Source organism: Triturus cristatus, chromosome 4_1, assembly GCF_964204655.1.
Source record: "Triturus cristatus chromosome 4_1, aTriCri1.1, whole genome shotgun sequence".
Taxonomy (NCBI): Eukaryota; Metazoa; Chordata; class Amphibia; order Caudata; family Salamandridae; genus Triturus; species Triturus cristatus.
The window spans coordinates 360,441,205-360,451,010 of record NC_140585.1 but is presented as its reverse complement, the minus strand read 5'-3'; positions in this window follow the sequence as shown (position 1 = coordinate 360,451,010).

Genomic DNA, 9,806 nt, shown 5'->3' with positions numbered 1-9,806 from the left:
GACAATAGGTTATATATTTTGTCGTTTTACCAATGCCATTATTTATGAAGGTAGTAACAATTAGTTGAGTAGGGAATGGTCTAATTAAATGTTTACTTTCAACTTATGGGTATCTCATGCCTGCAAGAATTATAACTTTTCCAAAGACAGATGCCTAGTGATGCGTATGGTTAAACAATGGAGAATAATCTAAGTAATAGGAAGCAAATGTACTGCGGTATGACACTACTGCATATGTGGAAATGCATCTGTCCATTTCACGTATTGTCTAGAAGTACAATCATGTGGAGTTACTAACTAGCAAGGAAATTTAAAGAGTTATTCATTGTTATAGAAGCTTCAGGAAGCTTGCACATGTTCTACTAAACAGAGGCATGTGAATCTTGGTTGATTCATGCAAGCGCCAACGTGTTTACCATGTAGCCCGTTTTACCACACAGCAGTCTTTAAACCTATTCAGGGTTACTGAAACGCATAGGGACATACTATTCTACTGTGTGTAGTGTCTTCCTCAGCCTTGGAGCATGCAATATAATTTACACCACACAGAAGCTGCAGTTGAGCATATCTTTGTTCTCTGAAATTCATTCCCACTTTGAGCATTACATCATACTTCCTAGACCACACCCTATTTCCTCCCCCACATCTTACGTAGTTCCTGTCCTCAGAGTCCGCCTAGAACTACCAAGGTCCAAGTGCGCATCGTATCGATATGCTACACCTCCCCCCAAGTTAAATAATTAGTGGCATGCATCAATGAAATCGTATCTCCTTAATAAGTATGGCAGGCCTCAAAGTTGTCTGCCAGCCCTGGTAATCCATGCAGCGAGGTCCACCCTCACCGCGCAAAAGGAGCACAGGCTCTGGCTTAGGAGCCGGACATGAAGGCATGTTCACTCACAAGGTAGCATCATGAGCTGGTGAGTGATGAGGTAAGTGTTTAAAATGTGATGTGTCCAGCGTGATGGATTTCCTTGGACGACGTTCTGTTACCATGTGTCCCTTGTATGCCACCACCTGTAAAGGACCGTTGGAAAATAGGGTGTAGCTGGACTTTCACCCATTGTGGAGTGAGGGGTTGATTGATAGGCCCAGGGGAACTGGCACAGGGCTTTGTTCAAGTCAATCCTTTCCATTGAGGCTTGTTGAATTACCCTTTCAAGAGTGCCCATAAATCTTATGACTACACCATTGGATTGAGGCCAGAGAGGTGTACTCTTTTGGTGTTTGACGTTGAGTTGTGGTAAGGAAATCTTTAAATACTTTACTATTGAATGACACATCATTGTCTGACTTGAGGATCCCTGGGATGCCCCAGGTTGCAAAGAGGTCATCAAGCCTTTCTATGATTTTGTAATGAGTTGTTGAAGAAATCCTCTCTACCAAGAAGAAACGCGAATATTTGTCTCTACGACTATCATGAAATGCTGTCCATCTCCTAGTGGTCCAAAGAAGTCGACGGTGACTCTCTCCCAAGCATGGGTATAGAGATTAAACATGGTCACCGGATGCTGAGTCACATTGGGGGACAAGCAATTAGAGATGTGGCAGATCAACACTTTTTCTACTCACTCTCCTAGTCGAGGGAACACCCTTTCTCATAGTGCTCTTTATGTGGCTACAATGCCATGGTGTCCTTCATGGGCCAATTCTATGACCCCGTTGTCTCAGGCTTTCAGGTATGACTATTCTCGAGCCTCTCAGTATTATTCCATGCTAAACATTTCGGAACTTTTGGAATTCAGTATCGTCAGCCAAATGTCAGATGTTTTGCCTCAATGAGTTCTTTGACAGGCGATCAACTCAAAAACATAACAAATACCGCTAACAAACCTGTCTGGCATTCTATCCTTCTCTCACTTTCAACGCCTCGTCACAGGTAGTGAGTGCAATATAAATTCTCTCTCGACACAAACACGGTTACAACATAAGCGCAGTAAAGAACTAGAGAAAGGACTTCATTGCAACACCCTTGAAGCAACGTTAAGCACAGGGTCCATTTTGGATCGGGAAATGTAAACACTTTTCTAATATAGATTTAGGACGTCAGTCTTCTTTTGAACAACAGAGCAAACGTGAAGCAGCGCATGCTACTGCAATAGGAGCAATTGAGTTTTCTGCATTTCCGCAGATATCAGGTTTCCCAGGTCTGTGAGTGTGTAGCTAGCTCATCTAGTCCAAGTTTATTTTTCTGCAATTTCTGAGCTGTAGAACTCTACAGAAATACTGAAAACTCAATGGCTTCTATTGCAGTAGAATTAACGCGGATTCATTATGCTGTTACAAAGCCAGGATGACAAAAGGGTCGGTTCCTGAACAGCTGCAGCCACAGAGAGGATTTGCTGTCATCTCTCAAAAGCAGGCCTTTTCTGAAATGCAGGGATTGGAGAAGTCAGATGAGCTGCTCAGTGATATCTGCGGGAGCGCAGAAGTCATGGGGCCAGGCGAGGAAGCTTGAATCAGGGAGAAGAGGGTGCAATCATCTAGGAAAGTTGGAGGGAGGAGAAGGATTCTCTTTTCAGGAAATAAATGCAAGCGCCTGACTGCGGTTTGGCTGAGTGTTTATAGGTGGACAGTTCTTTCTGGAAGGGCACCTGTTTATTTATCTTTCAATAGTCCTATAAAGTCCCTGACTGCAGGCACATGGATAATTACCAAACATGTGTAGAATTGGTGGCACATGAATCACTCTGGAAAGTACCTGACTAGAAAGTCCCTACCTGACTGGAAAGTGCCGGACTGCTGGCACATGGATAATTATCAAGTAGTGAATAATAATAGCAACTGAAAAAAGGTCATCAATGAAGCCAGGCTTGTTCAAACATGTGGAACAAAAATATGAGGCCTTTTTGTCAAAACCTAGGGAGAATAACAAGCACAATGGAACATTGCAAACACAAAGATAATCTAAAGGTTTGGTATAAGCAAGAGTTGCACTACACTCAGCAAAAATACTTAACCTAAGGTGTGTAAGATTAAGGAACAACTACATTATTTATAAAGCGAGGAGTTGTTGAACATGCTTGGGCACAGGAATTGGTGATCGCAACACAGGTGGATGACATTGTATTTGAGGGATAACTATAACAAACGTAGCAGCAGTGGGAGAATATGCCAAGCACAATGACCGTCCCACAAGTGCGGTTAGTAAAAATAATAACTAGAGTGTGCTACTACAGACAGCACCCCTGCTGCAAAGAGGTGCACCCAGGTACACTGCCGAAGCAGAGACTTGTACAATATTCAGTGAGTGTCTGGAGCACAAACTACGTTACAGTAAATCCAATCAAACCCTAATTTGATGCAAGGAAGACTGATTTATTGACAACATCATGATTTTTAAACATAGCAAATGAGGTCTTTAAAGCAAACATGTAGTAAAGAAGTATCCAATATAGCAAACAAATCGCATGAAAGGGTACAGTAGCATCAATGAGAGTATAAGAGAAGCAACAATTCTCCATCTTGTTACCTAACAATTCTAGGAACAGAGGGACTTCTTCTGTGAAGAAAGTATATAGAATAAGAGGCCTGCGGCCATCAATATACGTGATGCAACCTGTTAGTAAGTGAAGTACAAGAAACCCCCTCCATTAGGAGTGATGTCCCCGAAGTCAGGATCCACGTCCGTGCTGAACAGCAATTTCAGAAATGCCAAAGTAGTTGAGGGTACCAACCCCATGCAGCCTGTTATGGCGAATCTGAGTAGACATGCCTTAAATGAGGTTCCGCGCAGAACATGATTGGTGGCTCGTGTTGAAGTTGTTTTGTGTTGCATTGTTGTGGTGAACAACCCTTGGCTTTGTAATGGTTTAGAGGCCGCCAAGGTATATACTTTTGTGTTAGAAAGAGTGAAGCGTGGCACAGACGAGAGGGTGTTGACCTTATCCATTGTCAATGATGAATGTTATGGGGTGACCTTATAACTTCAGCGTAATTCTGGGACAGTAGCAGAGTGAGGTCCTGCATTTCATTTGGTGGGGTTTTTCTAGGTCTTGATTTTCCTCAATGGCAGCTAACCCCATATATTGTGCACATCATCCTTTGGTGGACATAATCAGTAAGCACCCATACTCTTCACTAGTACTGGACAGTGACATTGAAGAACAGCTATGCAATGACTTTGACAAGAATTTACTTTGCTTGATCTCTACCTGGCGTAGTTGATGCTACTTATTGGTTTTGTGAGCATGATAAGATGGCTTTTGGCTAACTCTGGTGTCCCTCTTTTCTTATTGTCCTGATGTGCTTGACTTCCCACTGGATTGACACACAGTTATGAAGTGATTACCTTTCCTGCAACCTTTACAGATTTGTCTAAGGGCTGCACACTTGCCCCCATGGGAAAAAAAAATCCACAGCATGGTTTTGTGTTTTTCCAGGATGTCGACTTACTTCGCTCCGAGCTTATGCCTACTTCACAGTCAATGCGGACTAAATGTGCACTATCCCTGCTTCCATGTCAGCAGCTTGTCGTTCTGCTCATTCCTCTGCTCTCGTAGCCATCAACATTTTCTCTAGACTGAGAGTCTCTCACCATGCGCCTTCTGAAAGAATCTGAAAGAATCTCAATTCTGACGCGCATAGCTTCTTCATCAGTGTAGTCACAGAATTTGCAGTGTTTGATAAGAGGTCAAGCATCTCAACTAACTCATCCATTGTTTCGCCAGATTGTTGTCGTGTTTTGTTGAAAATATATTTTTCATACTAAACATTTGGTATTGGATTAAATTTGGCTTCTAACGCTTCTTTTACTTTTCGGTATGATGTTGCGTCAGAACATGGAACTTTCTTTAGCACTTCTTTCACTCCATAACCTGCCAGATCTTTTAATACTTGTTGATTTTATTATCATCTTCCTCCTCAAGTCCATCTACCACGTCATTGAATGTTTCATTTGACGCAGACCACCTGGCACCAGTTTTGCTTTTTGGCCGTGTCAAATGGCAGTGGTTGTTTTAAGAACGCTGCTGCATTGTACTTTGCACTCTCTTCCTGCACCATGTCAGTATGTGACTCAACTTGTTGCACTGCACAGTGCGACTCGTCTAGTTCTAAGATCGTCAGCTACGTGCCGTTGGTGCAATGCAATACAATAGTTTATGAATGGGAGTATGCTCTTTTTTTTATTTCTCTCTCTTGTACTATATTAACACTATTGTTAGTTTCCTTACGTTGACATAATAGTTGCTCCCTTGGACTGTGCTGATGCTTCAGCAAAGTATTGGTTGTTGTGCTTCTCACTCGTGAGTCACACACTCTTCGATCAATTCCATTTCTCAGGATGCATATTGCACCAAGCAGACTTCAGGCCGCTTCTGTGATTTTGAAGTGTTCAAAGGAATGGAGTGCTTCAAACTGCTCCCTAGTCGATGTATGTTCAGGGTACCGAGCAGCGTCTTTGCCAACAACCTCACCGGCGATGTTGGCAGGCGTTTTGAACATGCTCCTCTGTAGGGCCTTTTACCGCTTCCTCGGCCATGTATGGGCTGAAGTGGACCTTTCACTACACATGTGCCCGTCGCAGACTGCTTTCCATCGATTCTGGCACACGTGGCACGCACAAGCAAATTGCCATACTGTTGCAAACGTTTAGCGAGACCAGTCCAATTTTTTCACAGGCACATAGCCCCTACTTGTTGCCAGATGTAGTGTCTTCCCCAGCCCTGGAGCATGCAATATGAATTACTCCATGCAAGAGAGCTGCAGTTGAGCATATCTTTATACTCATTCATTCACACTCAGATCATTACGTCACACCATAAGACCATCTCTACATCTTATGTATTTCCGGTCTTAGAGTTGCCAGAACCACCAGAGTAGTAGTGCACGTCGCTTCGATATGCTACACTGTGCGTTTCATCCATCTTTAACATCGGGGAACTATAATTGATAACAATGGAAAGCCACTTGCTTTTCTACTCCTGATCACTTAGAGGTCCACAGTTGGCACAAGGGAGTTACTGCAAAGAGATTAATGTAGTTGAGAGGGATACTATAACTATGAATGCCAGCATAATGCCTCCAGTGAGAACCTGAGATAAGACATACAGAGTTTAGAGTCAGGAGTCTTAAAACTTCCTGTTTAAACACTCTAGAAAAAAAGAGGCAATTGTGGTCTTATAAGCTCATTAGTCTCAGAAAACAAAGTTATTCTGGTCTGACTAGCGAATTTGCCGTCTTGCCTATTTTATAAAACATGTATAAGAATTCAAGTAGGCTTAGAACTGAAGTTTCCTTTACATTGTTTTTGGGCATCTGTGTTAGCATTTCATAGGAATGGAGCCTGTGCTGCTGTCACAAATTCGCAATACCATAACTTTCTCAGAAAGGGATGAGAAAACAATCATGACAAAGTTCAGAAATCACTTTTCACAATATGTAAAGATCTTCCTCCATGGAGCATGTGGACATTGCTCCAGAAAAAATTGAAGTGTATCGCCTGAGCCCGTCCAGACAATAACTCCCCTTCCCATCTCCCACAGTACCCTAAACACAGAGCCTGTGCCTCATACTAAAAGCATTAAAAAACGTGAATTAAGTCACAACAAACTTTTTTGCAACAAAACAAAACGGAGCAGGATTTCAAGGGGGTGGGGGGTAAATAAACTGTTCATAATTTAAAGTATGTGCAAGTTCTTAGCAAGTTCACTGAAAAGCATCAAGATAGGCGCTGCTGGATAGGCTGCCGTTTAATTTCCTTTATTGGAAAGAGCTGGAAGAGCGATTTAGGAAATAAGCACAAAAATTCTACCCCACAATAAACACGACGGCTCCAAGAAACCAGACTTCATACACGGTAACCATCTTGCAAGCAGGTATAATAGCATATGAACCTTCCCAGCCATGTTATCCTGCGCAAATCAATTTATCCTTCATTTTCCGAATCTGACAAATATCAAAGTGATTCAGTTTGCAGCATCAGTCATACAAGTACATTCATTCTTTAAAAAATGTAAGCCAAGCTACTGAAATGATTCCTTATTTAACATAACTTTATTTGAAGTGTGAAAAAAACCAATTATCAACAAATTAAACTTTAAATATATATGTATGTCTGGAATTCATTCAAAATAACAGATATGTACACTATACCTTTGTACAAAAAAAGCTCTTTAATACCGGTCAACAAAATAATACTGAAACATTTTTGTGAGTCAAAGTGTTTATACAAGTTTAGCTAACATAGCCTAGATAAGGTGCTTCCAGTCTTAGACCAATACCCTAGTAAGACCATGAAGAAAAGTATATATTGCATATTTTATTCTTTTCTTCAAAAGTATGGCACATGCAAGGTTCATGTTAACACCTATATGGATATAAATGGTGTATGACCAGATTATTACTTTTTACCAGTTCTGCGGTGGAGATAATACAATCAAAAAGTGCCTGCCTATATAGGTCTACTGGAAAATACTGCCATAACTGACAACTGACAAGAGCACCTTTAAATTGGTTAGGTAGAAAATACTTCAGGCAGTTACTTCATGTGCTATAAATAAGTTAATTGTCTGTCAGTGCAGTTCATCATTGGTATACCTGAGAAATACCCAGTCTTCTAATTATTCCTTGACAATAGGTTGGACATCTTCAGTAAAATGTTCCACACAAAAAAAGCAAAGACTGTTAAAAGAAAATTCAAGCTCAATACAATAACTTATGTGGCCTATTCACCTCAATGTTTGCATTTGGACGCCAATAAATGATGAAAAAAGGGTTTACAACACCAGTCGCCATACCTCAGTTTTTCATAGCAAAAAGAGAGAAAGAAAAGGATATCCTCATTAGGGAGGGGTGTGATTGCAAGCAAACCTATAAAAGAAAAGGCTTAAGTAGTGCAATTACTGGTAAGCATTTTTCCTCTCCAGCATAGATCTATGGATAGTTGTAATGCTTTAAATCAAGTCGAGGGAACTCCCAAAGAGCTGATGGCTCTGAAAATTGTTTTGGTTAGAATATTTGGTGATCAAAAGCAGGTGGGAAAGTGTTGTTGAGCCAGAACTGGTTCAGGGTCCTCATGCAAAATGCGTCCTCATTACCTGGGCCATTTTGGACTGTGGCAAAGCAAAAGAAATGGAAAATGGATAGAAAGTAAGGCTCTCCTTTTATAGTGTCCTCATTTTGTCTCTGGAGAAGTAGAGAACCAGATGTTCAGGGCTGGGGAAAAAAAACCATGAACTGAACCGTCATCTTTTGTTTTGTTGACACCTTAATTAATTGGGGTACAGGGGAACAAACCAAGAACAAGAGATCATTAGTTACTGATAGGGTGCAGAGCACAGGCCTGAAGCTGAAAATGCCAAAAGTGACTTTAAGGTTATCATCAATGATTGTGGTCTAGGGCAATTATTTATAAATGATAAGGTTTTCCCGTTGCCGATGTTGGCTTAATAGTTATGAAAAGAAGACTATTTTGGACATCAACAAGGAAGGTGTAGTTGGAGAGACATCATATGGTCAAGAAATGGGAAAGTCTCCAAGCCCCACTCCCAAAGACTGGTCTTAGTGACATAGTGGGCCTCAAAGACACCTACGTAGGCAGCCAATAGGTTTTGCTGGTCTTTTTTCATGGACAAGGAGGGTTTGGCAGAAAGAAAAAGCACAATTTATCCAGCGGGTCAGTCTAAAATCTTTCAGGTTTTTATACAGCAGTAGGTGGCGCATCAATATGCTTCTCACGAGGGTCAGTCCAGAACCTTTCACCCTTTTATCCTCAGAAGATGGTACATTGACATGCTTGAATTTTTACACCTTGCTCATAGTAGAAGTTTGACTCTCGGCTTGGCTTAGGAGGACACACAGATGACAACTTTGGTAGCTGGTTTACATGGTGCATTCTGCAAAATTATTTATAGACCACAGCATTTGCAGGCTTTACATAGTGATATTTAGTTTTAGGAGACTATGCTGTGGTTAGGGTAAAAGTTAGGTGAAGTGCATAATATGTTGGTGTAGGAGCCCAGAAAGACTGCAACTAGGTGAAAGAAAATAGTTCTAAGGAGAAAGTAATTGCAGGGAAACTTTTACTAAATACATTGCAGAGCAGTTTATCTTATATGCTAGAAAAAGAACAGTAAAATACAGATAACAGAGAGCATGTAGAGGATTCCCTAGACAAGATGTACATAAGGAGAACTGGGAATATGATGGGTAAACGGCGTTTACTTAGCATGCGTTACTTCGCATGCCATTACTACGCGGACGTTAGTACGCACGCGTTGTTACTTAGAAAACCTTTACTACGCAAGTCGGAACAGCGACTTGCGTTAGGGGGGAAGGTGTTGGATTTAAAATCCAACACCTTCCCTAGTGTCCGCATAGACTGGAGTTGGAATAGTAAATTATACTATTCCAACATCCAGCACCCCCTACTGCAATTCGTTGTTCCGAATTGCGTAGGAAAGGAATGCGAACTAAAAACGCGGTCGTACTAACGACCGCGTAGTAATGGCATGCGTACTAAACGAAGTAACGTCGTATATTCATATGATGTCCTATATGGGAGAGAAGACCCATGACTACCCGCCATACTGGCGGCAGGGTAGAACCAAAATATGAAGTTGATAGGCTATGAAAACTAATGTATTAAGCAGGTGTTTTTTTTAACTGTTGTGTAGAACATTTTTGAGATTCCATATCTGACAACTGGGATTAATTCAAAAACTTTTCAACCTATGAAGGATTTAAAGCTACAGAACCAGTGAAATGACAGCATCATTATTACTACCATTACAATCAATCGTATAGCAATAGAAACAAAACAAACCAATACGTAAAAAAATAAAGTCTAATGCTGTAGAAAGGAG